The sequence below is a fragment of the Myotis lucifugus genome, unplaced genomic scaffold, assembly GCF_000147115.1.
Source record: "Myotis lucifugus unplaced genomic scaffold, Myoluc2.0 scaffold_168, whole genome shotgun sequence".
NCBI lineage: Eukaryota > Metazoa > Chordata > Mammalia > Chiroptera > Vespertilionidae > Myotis > Myotis lucifugus.
In genome coordinates this window covers 2,209,007-2,225,096 of record NW_005871216.1, presented here as the reverse complement: position 1 = coordinate 2,225,096, position 16,090 = coordinate 2,209,007, and the positions used below count along the sequence as shown (strand labels likewise).

The following is a 16,090-nucleotide window of genomic DNA, read 5'->3' as shown; positions in this document are numbered from 1 at the left end:
ACCACCTGAAATTGTTTTCGAAACCAGCTGGTAATTGACTATGATTTGAACTAAGTGAAAGGTTAGGGAAAGGGAACCAGATTCCCGGAAAAGACAAGGCCCACAGCAAAGATTAACATAACCTGGAAGAAGGCCCAGTCTCCTCCTAATAAACTTAATCACATCTAGAAAGACACAGTTCTCACCCTCTGGGTTATTCCCTTCTCCCAATACTCATGCTTTGACATCCAAATCCAGCCAAAGTAGCTCCCAACCTTTCTTCCCCCCCGCCCCCAGCCCCCCAATCAATCTCCAGGCCCTTCTCAACCTCTGTGGTCTGTTTCCCCCAGTCATTCTTAATAACAGGAGGTCCACCTCAGCTGGTCTCTCCCAGAGTCAGGCCAGTGGCCACCAGGTCAAGAGCCAAGCAGAGGCCCTCATTACCAGTAGACTCCCAGAAGACCAGGAGGAAGTCATAAGGCGGAAAAACCCAGCTGACAACTTCAAAAGTAAAAAATCAGGTTACACAGGTGGCGGCTTATGGGAAATGAGGAAAAGCCAGCAAAACAAAGCAAAAGCAAAACTCTACCATAACAGCCACATTCTAGGAGAGGATAAGCAATTCAAGAGATAGTGGCTTCCTCACCCCTGAACTCCTATTTTAAAAATTAACCAAATGATTATGGCTCTTCCATTTCTTGGTAATGATTGCCACTTTAATTTAGGGACAAAATGGGTTAAAACAAGAGAAGTGCTTCCGTGGAAAATAGCCAATGATTAAGGAAATCCATACGTTTGCATCTTGGAATGATTAGTCCCAGGACTTACCTACCCAGGATGACTGTAACCAGACAGCACTACTACTATACCATCTAAACTGCACCTCCAACGTTATCACCAGCTGCTGATAGCGTTTCAAGTTACAAGCAGCACTGGCCTTAAAATCCCTTAGGTAGCCAGATTTGAATTCAAAGGCTCAAATATGCCTGGAGAAACGGTCCTAAAACGCGGGACAGGACGGAGGGGGTGGAGGGGAGAGAAGTGAACATGGTCAACTGGACAGTGATGGCAGAGGACCTCGGGTTCCAGACATCTCATGGGCAGCTCTGGGGATGCAGTAAAAGCCGACCCTCCCGTTGAGTGGCCGGACGCCTCACCCAGGAGCGGACACGGGGGACCCAACAATGTCTCCGGAGCGAAGGCCCGGCTGGAATGAGACTTTAGCAGCTGGAGGAGGAAAAGGAAGAGGAGGTGGCGACAGCACCAAAAGGGAGGGAGGCGTCGGCCGGGTGCGCTCTCCGATTGGATAGCGTGCGCGCTGCGCGTCTGCAACAGGCCCTGGTGCACACGTGGGCCTGAGGGAGGGTCACTTACTTGTCCAATCTGATATCACGGATTAGCAGGCTGGACCCTGCAGGTGGCCCGGCGTGGCCGCAAGGCGACCGGACTGGGCGGTCTCCTCCAGCGATCGAAGCCCCGCCCCGTCCCAGGCCACGCCCCAGGTCCCGACCCGGCCCCGCCCCCGGCCGGCCGCGGCCCCCGTGAAATGCTCCCCGATTGGCCCTTTGAACAGAGCCCGGATTGGCCTGTGCCGGTCGCCCCGCTGCCGGGCTGCCCAGCTGGTAGGTGGCCGGAGCGCGAGGTCGCTGGGGCAACGCTGGTCGCGGGGCTTTTGAAGGCGCCCGTGGGGTTTGGTCCGCTCCCGCTGAGAATTTCGCGTCCCAAGGCTCACTTCCCAGAACTCACCCATGCTAGCCCTTGGCCGCCCCTGGTCCGTGCGTGTCAATGTGCATCTTATAGCCACTGCTCGACCTTTACTGAACACCAGGACTGTTGTAGGCAGACGTAAAAAAATAATAAAAATATCTGTTGAATGCTTACTTTGCGCCAAGTCTTGTTCCTGGTGCAGTGGAACCTCGGTTCTCGAACTTAATTCGTTCGGGAGGCTGTTCAAAAACTGAAGGATTTTTTTCCCATTAGAAATAATGTAAATGGAATTCATCCATTCCAGATCCCCAAAGGATGCCGTTTTAACTTTTCTTATATACAATACATATCTAACGTACTGTTTAATCTATAAATAAACACTTTAGAAACAAACGACATGAAATGTAAGTGAAAAGTTAGTAAAAAGGAAATTAAATGTACAGTAAAAATGAAAATTTAATAATAAGCAGGAACAAAGGCAAAAAAAACCTACAAAAATATTCACAGCACAATATCCTGAGATGTTAACAGCGGTAAACTGACTCATACTCTGGCATTCTCCCCTTTCTTTGTCTGAGAGACCAGTGACGGATCATACAGGTATCAGCATGAAAGGTTTGTCAGGTTGAGAAGCAAATTGTTTGAGACATTTAAAAAACGAGGTTTGATTGTACTTTACATGGATTTACTCATCTAATGCTATGACCAACCCTCTGCAGTGGAGTCCCAGTCTTTAAAACTACAAAACAGAGGGGTTCCTAGGCCTTTGAAGAAGTTACAATCTGTGGGGCCTGGAAATACCTACCTAATTTTATCCTCACAATCCTTGCCTTTCCGATAAACTACACACTGTTTGACCCTATCTTATAGATGCAGAGTCAGAAACGTGATTAACCTGTACAGAGACACACAGCTAGCTCCTACCCAGAGGGAGAATTCCAACCAGAGCTCTTATCTGAGCTGTTTCTTTTAAAAAAGCAGGTTCCAGGCTGATGGGACTCAAGATTGGGAAGGTAGTTTAGCAAATCCCTGAGGCCAAGCCCTTTGTTTTCCGAGAAAAGTTAACTGGTGCCAGTAAAGGGAAGTATCTTTCTAAGGACACGCCAGATATGAGAGGTAAGCCTAGGTAATAACAGCGACTTTATTGACCTGGCCTATGTGCATTATAGTCACTGTCTGCTACCCTCATAACAACCCCAGAAGTCAATAGATGCTTTGATCTTTGTCTTACAGGTACTGGCTCAGTGAGGCTGAGGCCACATGATTAGCTACATCTCCTGGGAGTCCTGGATCATTTTCTTTCTTCTTTGCAATGATGGTTCACCTTTCGTTTCCAACAAGCATCTGAAGATCTAACCGTCTTTGGGATCTGGTTACTTAGCATTTATGTTTCTCGTGGTGTACAGTAGAAATAATAAGACCTCTTCATCTTACCTTTCCAGAGTATTGTGAAGAGCAAATGAAGTGATAAATATGGAAATGCTTTGTGAAGTGTGAGATGCTGCATACAGGTAAGACATGGTCTCCAGATCTTCCCCAGAGTGCCCCAGGAAGGGGAGAAATGAAATATGCTGGCTGCCCCAGGAACTATGGCAGGAGGTCTCATCTTAGCTAGATTTGAATGAATGCCTATTTGCTGCCTGGTCTTTATGGATGTCTCTGTTTCTAGGCTTTTTGTATTCAATTTTGTTCTGTTTCCTCTAATTATCATACTATCATTAGTAGTAGTAGCAACAACAGCACAGTGGCTGGAACACCAGGAGCCATCTTGGACCATGAGAGGACCTTAAAAATGAAAGACACGCAGTAAAGCAAGGAGTCTGCTTCTGTAATACAAAGACAGCTGTAGATCAGTGTAAATGAGTTGGCCTGGCTATGTTTCAAGAAAACTTTATTTACAAAAGCATGCAATGGGCCAATGTGTCCCATGGGCCTTCACTTGCATCCCCATTGATTTATTCAGTTCTAATGTTCCATCACAAAAGTGCATTGGAAATACATTATAGAAGGCAGGGGGATTGTGACAATGCAGGCATGCTCACACTGTTGACCAATAGAAAGGCCAGGGCATGACAGTGCAGTGCAAAAAAAATAATAATAAAATAAATCCCTAAGCTGATAGTCATGAGATATGGGCAGCAGGTTCATATCTGCAGCTGCCACTAGCTCTATATTTGGACTAACTCCAGTTGCCTCACTTTCCCTATATTAGGGAAACAAATAATAATACAAATGTGATCCATACTTTCCCATTTTTTTATGACTGCAGGGAGACTAAGAGGAGATTACATATGTTTCTGAAAGCTATAAATGTTATCTAACTAAAGTTACATTGTTTCACCCAGGGCAGGACTATATAGCCTCCATGTACCCTTCAGTCCTCTATTTTACCTCTGGAACCCATAGAATGCATACATTAAATGCCCGGTAATTATCAGTGTATCTGTTTTTCACCTTTCCTCCTCCCTGCTCTGCAGAAAGGGTTATTGTGTTGCACTGGATTAGAAGACTTTATTGTCGGGAAGTCTAGACATTCACTCAGGGTTATTGCCGGGCAGCCTGGGATCCCGCAGAGTCAGTTTTCACTCAGCACATCACAAGTCACACCAAGTGAGGCAGCACATCAGATCTGAGTGAAACAGAAAGAGCTGGATTGTGAAACCCTGGAACCAGCTGAACTGCAAGTTTGTGTAATTTTCTTCCTGCTCTGAGACAGTTACGTGCAACACCAGGAGACTGGGTGCTCCCTCTGATGACACGCAGAGGCCCTGTGATTCTCTAACTACTTTCTCTGAAGGCTTTTCCTGCTTTAGCAGCCGGCCGCCTCACCAGAGAAAATACATAATTTCCCTGAGATTCTTGGAATCATGGCACAGAAATCGGTATAGTTATTCATTTATTCATTTGTACATGTGGGTATTCATTCATTAACAAAGACTTTTTGAGGGCCTACTGCTCTAGCCACTAAAGAGTTGGTGTTGAGAAGAACAAATATTGTTGCTGTCCTCAGGGAATTTACAGCCCTGAAACAGACCTTCAATAAATAAGCACACAGGCATATAATTGATTCCATTGCAAGCAGGAAGGGAAATAGGATACTATGAGACAGGGAACATGATTTAGATTGAGGTCTAGCTTAGATTGGTGATTTTGTGAAAACAGTGGCTTGGAATACATTGTCTTCAGCAATCCCGTGAAGTGGCTAGTATTATCACAACCATTATACAGATAGGAAAACTGAGGCTTAGGGAATTCCATTCCCAAGATTAGAAGCCTCCGGAGGGCAAGAAATGTGCCTTCTACTTTAGAATCTCAGCAACCAACACAGTACTCTGTAATCACAGATATATAGTTGGTAGATATATATGGCTGTGACAGCCCTTATCTGCCTACTGGGCCCTTCACTATCAATCAGACTTTTCTCCTGTCTCTGTTCCTGTCTCTCTTTCTCAACTCAGTCTCCCTTAAGCCTCCCTTGAACTAGATCCTCTTTCAGGAACAGGTGGCACTGCATGGACACTCTAAGTCTTTCAAATCCACACTGTCATCTCAGGAGGAAAGTAACTGAAGTAGTTCACTGGACACCCAACAGATGGTCAGCAAGGTGAACATGCTGACTAGAAGGGCCTGCTGAGCTCCCCACCCTGACGAGCACCAAGAGCCATCTTTTAGATACAAAATAACTTATGGGCATGGACAACAGTGTGGTGACAGTGCAGGGAGGGGTGAAGGTAGAAAAGGGCATAGAGGGGATAAATGGTGTTGGGGAAAATAAAATAATAAATAAAATTAAACTGAAAAAATAATAATTTGCTCAACCCTCACCTTTAAAGAATGCCAATAGCTCATTTCCAATGATGGAAGATGTCCCAACTTACTTTATTACTTACCTGCTACTTCCTACTTACCCTTTGCCTGCCTGCCTGCCTGCATCTCTTCACTCAGCAGACATCCGCTGAATGGTGAGTATTTGCTAAGTGCTAGGTCAGAGCTGGATGCTATACCAAACGCACAGATAAAGTGCTATGGACACCCCAAGGCTGGTGGGAAGAGAGGGGTTGGAGTGCAAAGGGAAAGGAAAGACTGTGCTAACATTCACTGGGATCTGTGCTCAGCACCTCACGTGCAGTGTCTCCGTGATTCCCCCCAACCACCCACGTCAGCGAGTAGAGGTTATTGCTGAAGAAACAGAAGTTCACAACGATGGAGCAACATGCCCATGAGGCTGGTCATCTATCTCAAGACACCACCTGTGAAACTGCCGAAGAGGGAGTTTCTGCTGAGAAGCTGAAGTGGGCAGAGGTGCTCATGTTGGAAAGAAAGGCTTGAGATGAACGCAAGTCCTAATGTTCTTCCTGGTGTCCCCCTGTGGATCCCGTTTCCTCTTCCAGGTCTAAGCTGCTCACCCACTCCCCAGTTCCAAGACCTCACTCACCATCTAACCTGGCTTGACACCATCCATATCTTTCTCCCCGAACACCACCCAATGACAACTCCACAGCCTCTTGGCCCTGAGTCATTTTAATAAAAGTGCAAACTATGTGATGAGCCACGACAACAATGTGCAACCCTAAACCCCAACAGGCATTCTTCTGCACGGAGGCAACAGGTGGACCGTGAGATGACAAGGCCAAAGGAGCCGGGAGACAGATGGCCTGCTGGAAGGGTTTGCTCGAATCCCTGGAGCCTGGGCCTCGTCTGGCCTCTGGTTGGAGAAACTGTGCCATGAACCTCTCTAGAATAACGTCATTTGGAAACCATGAGGGAACCTTGGTGTAGGTAGTTTTCAGACTAGATCCTATGGGACGGTGCCTGCACAGCAAAGGAGAGGCTGAGTGGACTCCCAGGTCTTCCAAGATGCCCGGACACCTGCCAAGTTGTTCTTTTGTTCAAGACACCAGGTGAAGGGGCTAACGAGGGCTAAAACCCAGTCCTACTTTGCTAGTCAAACTTTGACCCTCTGAGGATGCTCCTAGGGTTGCCCACTAGACGGGGCAACTTTTCCTAATTTGCACAAAGTATAAAGTAAGATAGTGGTAGCTTTGTCCTCCCACTCCCCCAACCACAAACACATACACACATAGAATCGTGCACACATACCTACAGGCTCATAGTACTAGCTCAAGTATCTATAATAATAAAAGTGTAATATGCCAATTAGACCTGACATCCTTCCGGACGTCCTTCCTTCCAGACAAAGCCGCAGCAGGTGAATGCTGAGGCTGAGGCAGTAGAGCCCCCCCACCCCACCCCACTCGGAACAGAGGCAGCAGGCGGGGGGCTGAGGCCAAGGCCCTTGCATGAATTTCGTGCATCGGGCCTCTAGTATACACATAATTATACAAACACATGTGCAGACACATATGCACTCTACACACAACACACAGACATACACACACAAACTCATATCATATACCACACATAAACAGATACACAGACACACAAAAGAAACCATAATACAGCGCACAGAAATATACATGCAGGCACAAATATAGTCACACAGACCACAGACATTCAAACCACACAAATACATGTACACTCAAACACACACACACATGCACATGCATACATGCACAGTCTCATATTCATTTATACAACACATACATATAAGTAGATGAACATACATACACATAGACAGACAGAGGAATGACCGTGGCTTTGCTTCTTCCTCGCTTCCCCTGGTCCTCAGCTCCTCCCACTTCTCTACCAGCTCAGGTCCTGAGATGGTTTCAACTGAGCCCCAGAAACTCAGCAAGGGCTCTTTCTGCAGACTACCTGTTCTTTCCCCGGATTTACCTATTAGTAGTTGAACAGACCACAGAAACTGTTATTTTGCTTACATTTTCCTTTTTACATAGACACAAGAGCAATATGTGACTTAAAATATATATCCAAATAAATCTAAAAGATTTTAATTAAAAAATGTACCTAAATTGTGTCTAATTACATCTAACAATTTTTCTTAGTATTCATTACATTTTCAAAAACTTGAAGTAATGAAAAAGCATCGTGTCCCAGCTCAGGTGGCAAAGGGGTTTCTCTTCCTCAGGCAGTTCCGACTGATGGATGGCAGCTACCTGGGCCTCTGCTGAGAGGCTGCTGGCAGGGAAGCGTCATAAAAAATGGTACCGCCCTTTAGACACCTCCTCAACCCGAATGCTTGTGAGTGTGAGTGTTGGGTAAGGCTATCTTCAGTGCTCCAATGCCTCCAATTTTAATGCCTCCGATTAAGACAAATTAATTGAACGAAGTTCACCAAAGCTCATCTGTGTGTGTAGCCAGACCAATGCTAAGCAATCCTGCTTGAGAAGAATTTCCTAACCTACCGGGACAATTATTTGATACACATTCTCACTCAATTCCAATTGAACCTAAAGTTGTGGGGGTTTTGAGAGTTCTTTTTTTTTTATTTTTTATAGTTTTGGGCTTAGACGCTGGTAACTATGATATCCAACCCCACTGGGCGATCCTGGATGTCAGAGTCACCATGCTCACAGACATCTGTGGGGAGAGGATTCTGAATAAATCTGTCCAAATAGTAATGATTAATTTACATTACTTCATGGCAATGTTAACCTTCGGAGGCAAAAGTCCAGACAGGTTGAGGAATGGAAAATGAGGACATAAGGGGGAAACAATTCCATTAGCTTCAATCAAAAGAAAAGGCCAAAGGGGGATTAGAATCTATAGTGTGTTCAGCGAGGGCAGAGACTAAACCACTCCAACTTTGAGGAGGAAAGATGAAATAGTTGCCATTGTTTCCTGTTTTTTTCCACCAAAAAGAGCTTATTAATTTAGACTTATGACTGCCTGCCTCGGTTAACTGTTTTTTAAATGAATAATAGAGTCACTCATTTAAGACCAAGGGAAAAATAATCTACCAGTAGTTCTTATTTCCTCTAACTTATACTTTGTGCCTTTGTTTAGATCAGGGATTTAAAACCTGGGGATCCAAAACTACATTTAAAAATATATAATTCAGAGGGCCATCATTATAATTGTATTAGAATTTTAAAGTGGGTACATATACTACATATAGGGCGTCCCCTCAAAAAATGCATACACACTTTGAATAATTATAAAGGCAGTGTTTATTAAAATATATTTAATTTTCAAAATGTAATAGAAATCAGCTGTTAAAGTGTGTATACATTTTTGGGGGACACGTATATGTATTTTCTCCTGGTGAAGTGATTCATGGCTGATTTATAGATTGTCAAAGAGGGGATCTGGCCTGTGTGGCTCAGTTTGGGGGCATTATCCTGTGCACCAAAAGGTTGCTGGTCCGATTCCCAGTCAGGGCCCATGCCCGGGTTCTGGCTCCATCCCTGATAGGGGGCATGTAGGAGGCAGCCGATCAATGTATGATATTTCTCTCTCTCTCTCTCTCTCTCTCTCTCTAAATAACCAATTAAAAAATCTTTTTTAAAAAGATTGTTAAAAGGGTCTCTGGCCACACTCTGGAAAAAAATATTAAGAAATCTTAGATCAATTTCCATATTTTTAAGGTTTCTTCTTTGGGAAACACTATTCCAAATATTTTTACTAAATGCTTCCTCATTTAACTGTCCTGGGAGATAGGTAACCTTGCCCATCCCTTATCTTTTTCTTTCTTGCAGAAAATAGTTTAAATAGTAGCAATTGCTACCATTTATTGAACGCTTCTGATGTGCTGAATAGTTTTACATCTCATTTAGTCTTACAACAATCCTATGAGGTAAATGTTATTTTCTGCCTATTTCATCAATGACAAACTAAATAACCAGGAAAGGTAAGTAACTTGTCCAAGGATATTTGGTTAGACATGTATAGGAAACATGGTTTGAGCTCAGGTCTAATTCCCAACCCAGTTCTCTGGTCACTACAGCATACTATTTTTTCTTTCTTGTTCATGGTACTTGCACATGTGCACGTGTAGCCCTGTGTGGTAGAACATTCACTTAATCGGGGTCCTGAAATCATGTACTGTCTCACTGACCTCACTTATAACCTGAGTTCCCTCCCACCAACCTTCAGAGGAGGGAATCTATTTCAGCAAATAGAGTAACATAAAAATAGCTTCCAACTTTTCCCCACTGGAAAGTTCCCAGGCCACCCAACATTGTGTCTATCAGTGTGTGTTTGTGTGTTTCCTGTGGAACCCTCTCATGAGAGAGCCATCTTCTGCGCCCTATGAGGACCCACGGGAGCTCCGTCCCTAGGATGCCGATGGGTATTCTGGGTGAGGTCCAGGGAGAAAACCAGGGACTGACAGAGCCAGCAAAGAAGACACCCCTTTTACATATTTCTTGTCCATCAAGCTCCACAGAGAACCCCCTTCTCCAAGAAACCTCCCTGACTGGACACTGGATCTCTGTAGTACTCCCAGCCAGCACCACATCAGAATCAAAGACTGGCAGTGAGAAGAGGAGGTATGAAATATTCAGCATACCAACCTCTCACCTGATCACTCATGCCAGTTTTCATCCGCCTGTCTGTAATGTGCCAGACACTTCTGAGGTGACGTAGGTAAAGTCCCTGCTCACAAGTGTCAGGGAGACCACATGTGGAGAAGTAATTACAATCATTGTATGTTTGGGGCTAAAATATTGGTATTTTTCAAGTAATATAGGGACACATAAGAGGTAGCAACAGCTCTGGCGGAATGTTCAAGAGAACTTCACAGAGGAAGTGACAGTTAAGTGTGGCTCTGAAAGAAGAGCAGGAATTTTTTGAGAGAAAAAAGTGGTTGGTGGCAAAGGCATTCCCATAAGGGTACAGCATAGGGGTGCATACAGTTATTGTGTTTGGGGAAAAGCAAGACTTTGGGTTTGACTGGAATGAAGTGCGTTGAAGGATGAATTTGAATTTGGTGGACGACTGGAAAAGACCTATGTGTAGCTCAGCAGTCTTGACTTTACTAGTATTTTGTCTGCAGTAGGGAATTATCTCAATTACTTGAATATTTTCTCCTCATTATATTACAAATGTGAGTGGGAAATAGAAGTTAGAAAGGACTGATTATAGAGAAGAGAATTAAACTACTGTACAAGTAACATAGTTCCCAAAGATGAGAAAGAGTAAGCATGGCCATCCTAATACTTTTTAGCTTTAATTAAAGACAACGCACCATGTATAATGTAAGGAAAACATTTTTTCTTTTTTTAAGAAACATTTCCAGAAGAAAATCCTCAAGAAGGAGATGAGACAGAAAGGTGTGTTTATTGAATGCCTGTTCTGTGTTGTTGCACAACACTGAATTAATTGTTAAGGAGATATCTCACACTTAGTAATGAGTAAACTTGCATCATTATTGATAATAAAATATTGTTGAACTTGCCCCCAAACATTAGAACCAGAAGACTGTTTCCTTTCTTTCCTTCTCCCTCTATACCACCTAAATTAACCACTCTCCAAACTCTCCTAACTCTTGTGATGTTTATTTCCTTCTTTTAATATACAGTATGCACACACACACACACACACACACACACACACATTTAGATTGATTATATTACACAGACTCAGCCACTCTGGTACATATAGCTGTAGCTTATTCCTTTCACGGCTGAGTATATTCTATGATGTGACTATACCACAATGTATTATCCATTCTGCTATCAATGGGGATTTGGGTTTTCCTTGATTACCAACCTACTCTAGGGGGGACTCTCTGATTTTATTCCATCCTCAGTTTCAAATCTCCCAGCTCTGGACTGAGTATTATCTTCACTTTCTGGATGAGGACATTGAAACTCAGAAAGGGAAAGGACTTCCCTGCCGCCACATGGCCCCACAAAGGCAAAGCCCGGGTTTCATCCTATTCTTGGGGCATCCCAAACTGGTAGTAGCCCTTCCTCTCTTCTTTGGAGGCCCAGTTTTCCTCTCGATCCCGTGTGTTCAAGGCTCAGGAGACTCCCCCCCGCTCACTTTTGGTTTCTCTGAGTTCCTTTTATGAGTCACTGCTAACGTGAAGGGATTTGCTGAGCTGCCCCTGTCCGTAGATGTAGATGTCAAAACACCCTGTTCACTCAAGCAATTCCATGGGTAGTAGTCAGCGGCACTAAAAACTTCAGGCCCAGACAGTTGGGTGGGGCTGCATGTAACACAGCAGTTGGCTGGAATTTATTTCCTCCTTTCCCACCATTTGTGTACTCAAATGGGTAATAATAATAATAATAATAATAATAATCTGTCACTTGTGAACAGAGCTGTACCTTTTTTAAAGTTCTCTCCGAGTTGAGAAGGTAGGTATTAGCAGCATCATTTTGAAGATCAGGAAACCAGATATCAGCGAGCTTGTGATTCAGCTGGTGAGTGGTGGTTTGAGAAAAGTCCAGGGCATGTCCCGTTTTTCCACACAAACATCTCCTACTTAAATGAAATATATCACACTATGATAGAGGCTTCAAGAGAGTCTGAAAACGGATACTCAGGACATTCCCCCAACATAATCTTCACTACGAAGTGCCCCATTATTTCCAAAGGAAAATTACCCAGTCAACTCTTGAACCCGTGTAATATCTGAAAACCACAGATTTTCCTAAATGACGGCCACAAGAAGGAGGCGGGTGACAACATGATGTGGTTTGAAGGTGTTGGTATGAAACCTCCTCATGTCTCTTTCCCTCTGAGTGTCACAGGGACCGAAGCTCCAGTACTCTTCCATTTGTGCCTTGGTTGTTGGCAACTGAAAAAGATCTTTATTAAAAAGTGAAGTCTACTGTAGGTCCAAAATTGCCAATAACTTAGACAAAGCATTATCTGTGTGTTCTTTCCACATCATGCTGGAGCATTGCTTAATAGGCCTACCCTAGGACTATTTAATTCTCTATTGTTTGACACGTTATTGACTATTGTTCAAGGCACAGATTCTATAAAGAAGCATCATAATTGATAGATTTTTTTTCAAGTACAGACACAAATTATTTCTGTTGAGAGGAAAAAATAAACCCAAAGATTATTGTTTCATTGCCCTGTAGTACATTAACCAGTTTTGTATTTAGCCTAGCGGTCTTATGCCAACATTCTTTCTTTGGTGCATATCAATATTGGTATCTCACATGTTTTTTGAATGATCTTTGCTAGCCTGCTGGTTCCTTCATTAATGAGTTACATTGATCTTGCATATATGCTCACTTTATAATTTCTTAAAAATTATACTTTGATACTCCTAATTTTTTCATGGCAGAAATAAGACTTTTCCAGTTATTATTGCTGCATAACAAGTCACCCTAAAGTTAGTGATATCAAACAGCAGCTGTTTGATTTCCTCAGAATGTTGTGGATTAGACTTTGGGAAGAGCTTCCTGGGAAGTTTTTGCTGGGGGCGTGTCTCCTATATGGCTACAGTCAGACATCCTCTGAGGCTATACACATCTAAAGGCTGGATTGGGCTGCATGGCTTAGGGGTCTCATTCACTGTGGTCGATGCTGGCTGGTAGCTCAGCTGGGCTGTCAACAGGAGCCCCTGCATCTAGCCTCTATAGCACGGTAGTCTCAGGGATCATCCTTCTTACATGGTGGCTGGTTTCCCCCAGGGCAAGCATCCCAGGAAAACCAGGTAGAGCTGCATGACCTTACGGACTTGGTCTGGGAAGTCATCAGTAGCATCACTTCTGTTGTGCCTCATTAGTTAAACAAGAGTCAAGGGGAGGGGACATAGATTCCACCTCTTTTTGGAAAGAGTGTCAAATAATTTTTGGATTGTGTTTTTAAAAGTCTACTAGCCAGTTGGCTCAGTGATAGAGCATTGGACCTCGGACCAAAGGGTTCCAGGTTTGATTCGAGTCAAGGGCATGCATTTTGGTTGCAGGCTAGATCCCTGGCCTTGGTTGGGGCATGTATGGGAGGCAACCAATCTATGTTTCTCTCTCTCTCTCTCCCCGCCCTCCCCCTCTCTCCTTCTGTTCCATGCTCTCTAAAAATCAACGGAAAAATATCCTCAGGTGAGGATTAACAACAACAACAAAAAACCAGGAAAAAAAAAAGTCCCATGGGAACCTCACAGAGAGAAGGAAAATTCACATATGAGTTACTAGATTAGCAAAAAAGATGGTTGGGGACAGAGAAGGCAAGGTGAGGTAGAGGGAACAGAGGTGCAGAAGCCCAAGTGGGTGTTTTGTGTTTCTTGAAGTTAAAAAGTGATTGGTGTCTTCATTCAGCATCATGAGAAAGAAGAAAACACAGATTAGAGAGAATTCAGATTCGAAATTGGAAAGATTTCATAGCTGATTGTCTGAGGTTTGCCCTATTAACACTGCAATAAAGAATCTGACACCATTTTTTAAAAATGTTTGATAGCTGATAGCTTTTAAGCCTCACTCTTCCTGTGTTCCTTCTTCCCTACATCTGGGCAAGCTGATAAGAACATCCAGTGCTCCTTTCTTTGGCACCAGTGGGAAGTTCAAACCATGCACAGGCACCCTCCCCCCAGCCTCACCCCAAAGCACCATAAGTACCCCAACCAAGCATCTTGTTCCCACTCTCACAAGCCATTTTTTAATGTACTTAAGAGCCACCCTGATTTCCCCAGGAAACCTCATTATGTTAGTAGTCAAGCTTTTATCATAACCCTCTTTGTGTGTAGGTAGAGTCCTTATTTTTGACCTGAGAACCACAATTTGGGTGAGGGTCCATCCTGCATCTTTGGAGTGACTATGATAATTTCCCAGTCACACCAATGTAGTAATTTTCATTTCTGAATAGAAAAACAGTGATAGTTAGCATTGATTGCCTTCTATATGCTAGGTGCTCTTCTGGCATTTTTTATTATTATTATTATTATTTTTGCATTTTAACTCATTTTATCCTCACAAGAGTCCTATGAGGTAAGTACTATTATTATCCCCATTTTACAGATGGGGAAACTGGTCAGAGTAGGTGGAGGGAGGAACAGATCAAGATAACCCTTCAGACCTGAGGTTTGTTTAAGAAGTGGTCGTCCCACCAAGAGAGGTTGACTTGGAGAACATCAATCTCTATAAGCGAAAAGCTCAATTTCAGACAAGTGTAGTTTCTAATGAAACAGGGTATCCAAATGAAGGCATCTCTTGACATTGAGAGACAAGAAATTTATTCAATAAGAGTATATTGGGGACCATCTAAGTGCCAGACTCTAGGTAGGTACTGAAAAGAGATCTGGTCATGAGATTCATAGATTCACCAACATAATGAATGTTGGAGCTAGGATTTTTAAAAATTTTTTGTTAATTATAGTTGACATACAATAATATGTTGCAGGTGTACAACACAGCGATTCAACATTTAGGTACCTTACAAAGTGATCACCACAGTAAGTCTAGTAACCATCTGTTATCATACAGTTATTATAATATTATTGACTATTCCCTATACTGTACATTATATTCCCATGAGTTATTTTATAAATGGAAGTTTGTTCTTTTTAATCACCTTCCCCCTTTCCACCTCTCCCCTCTAGCAACCATCAGTTTGTTTCTGTTTAATTTTGTTTTTGTGTTTGTTTTGTTTTTTTAGAGTCCGCATGTAAGTGAAATTATATGGTTTTTGTCTTTCTCTGTCCAACTTCTTTCACTTAACATAATACTCACTAGGTCCATCCATGTTGTCACAAATGGCAAAATTTCATTCTTTTTATGCTGAGTAATATTGCATTGTATATATGTACCACATCTTCTTTATCCAAGTGTCTATCAATGGACGCTTCAGTTGCTTTCATATCTTGGCTTTTATAAACAATGTGCAATGAACATAGGGATGCATATATCTTTCAAATTATTGTTTTTCTTTTCAGTAAATACCCAGAAGTGGAACTGCTGGGTCATATGTTAGTTATATTTTTTAATTTTTTGAGGAAACTCCATACTGTTTTCCATAGTGGCTGTACCAATTGACAATCCCACCAACAGTTCAGGAGGGTTCTCTTTTTCTCCACATTTGTGCCAACACTTGTTATTGGTAGTCTTTTTTATAATAGCCATTTTAGCAGAGGTGAAGTGATATGTCATAGTGATTTTGACTTGCATTTCCCTGATGATTAATGATTTGGGCATCTTTTCATGTCCTCTGCTGATTTTTTAATTGGATTAATTGCTTTTTTTTTTACTCTGAGTTATATGAGTTCTTCATATACTTTGCACATTAACCCTTTATCAGATATATCATTTGCAGATATCTCCTCATTGGAGCTAGAATTTAGAGGCCCAGAGAAAGAAAGAGAAAATAAGAGGTTCTGAAATCACTTTTGTAAGCACAGGAGAAACAGGAAGAGCCATTAACTCAGACAGAATGGTCAGTGGTCTCACTGTAGTGGAGTACCCTAGCAGGTAGGTCCAACAAAAATATTTTGTAATTAGCAGAAATTTATCTTTCTTTTATCAGGAAACAGTTTCTTCACTTGATGGCCCTTCTTAGTTATGCAAACAGAAGGCAGTGGGCACCCTCT

At 42.8% G+C, this 16,090-nt stretch overlaps 1 protein-coding gene and 1 long non-coding RNA gene across 9 annotated transcripts in view; one reads left to right on the top strand and one right to left on the bottom strand.

Annotated features, from left to right (window-relative positions):
- The window catches only part of FGGY (FGGY carbohydrate kinase domain containing), a 402,394-nt gene extending 400,938 nt beyond the window's left edge, over positions 1-1,456 (bottom strand). For 4 of the 8 annotated variants that reach the window (XR_002831041.1, XR_002831042.1, XM_014462074.2 and 1 more), the window contains exon 1: positions 1,354-1,455. The gene's annotated coding sequence lies outside the window, so the exon portion shown is untranslated. Of the gene's footprint in view, positions 1-807; positions 1,201-1,353 lie in introns of those variants that run through there. The other 4 variants (XM_023759980.1, XM_023759979.1, XM_014462078.2 and 1 more) reach the window with 4 other exon arrangements.
- A 1,372-nt stretch (positions 1,457-2,828) lies between these two features.
- The window catches only part of LOC111827457, a 41,935-nt gene continuing 28,673 nt past the window's right edge, over positions 2,829-16,090 (top strand). The window contains exons 1-2 of the long non-coding RNA XR_002831046.1: positions 2,829-2,919; positions 3,129-3,197. This is a non-coding gene — a long non-coding RNA (uncharacterized LOC111827457). The remainder of the gene's footprint in view (positions 2,920-3,128; positions 3,198-16,090) is intronic.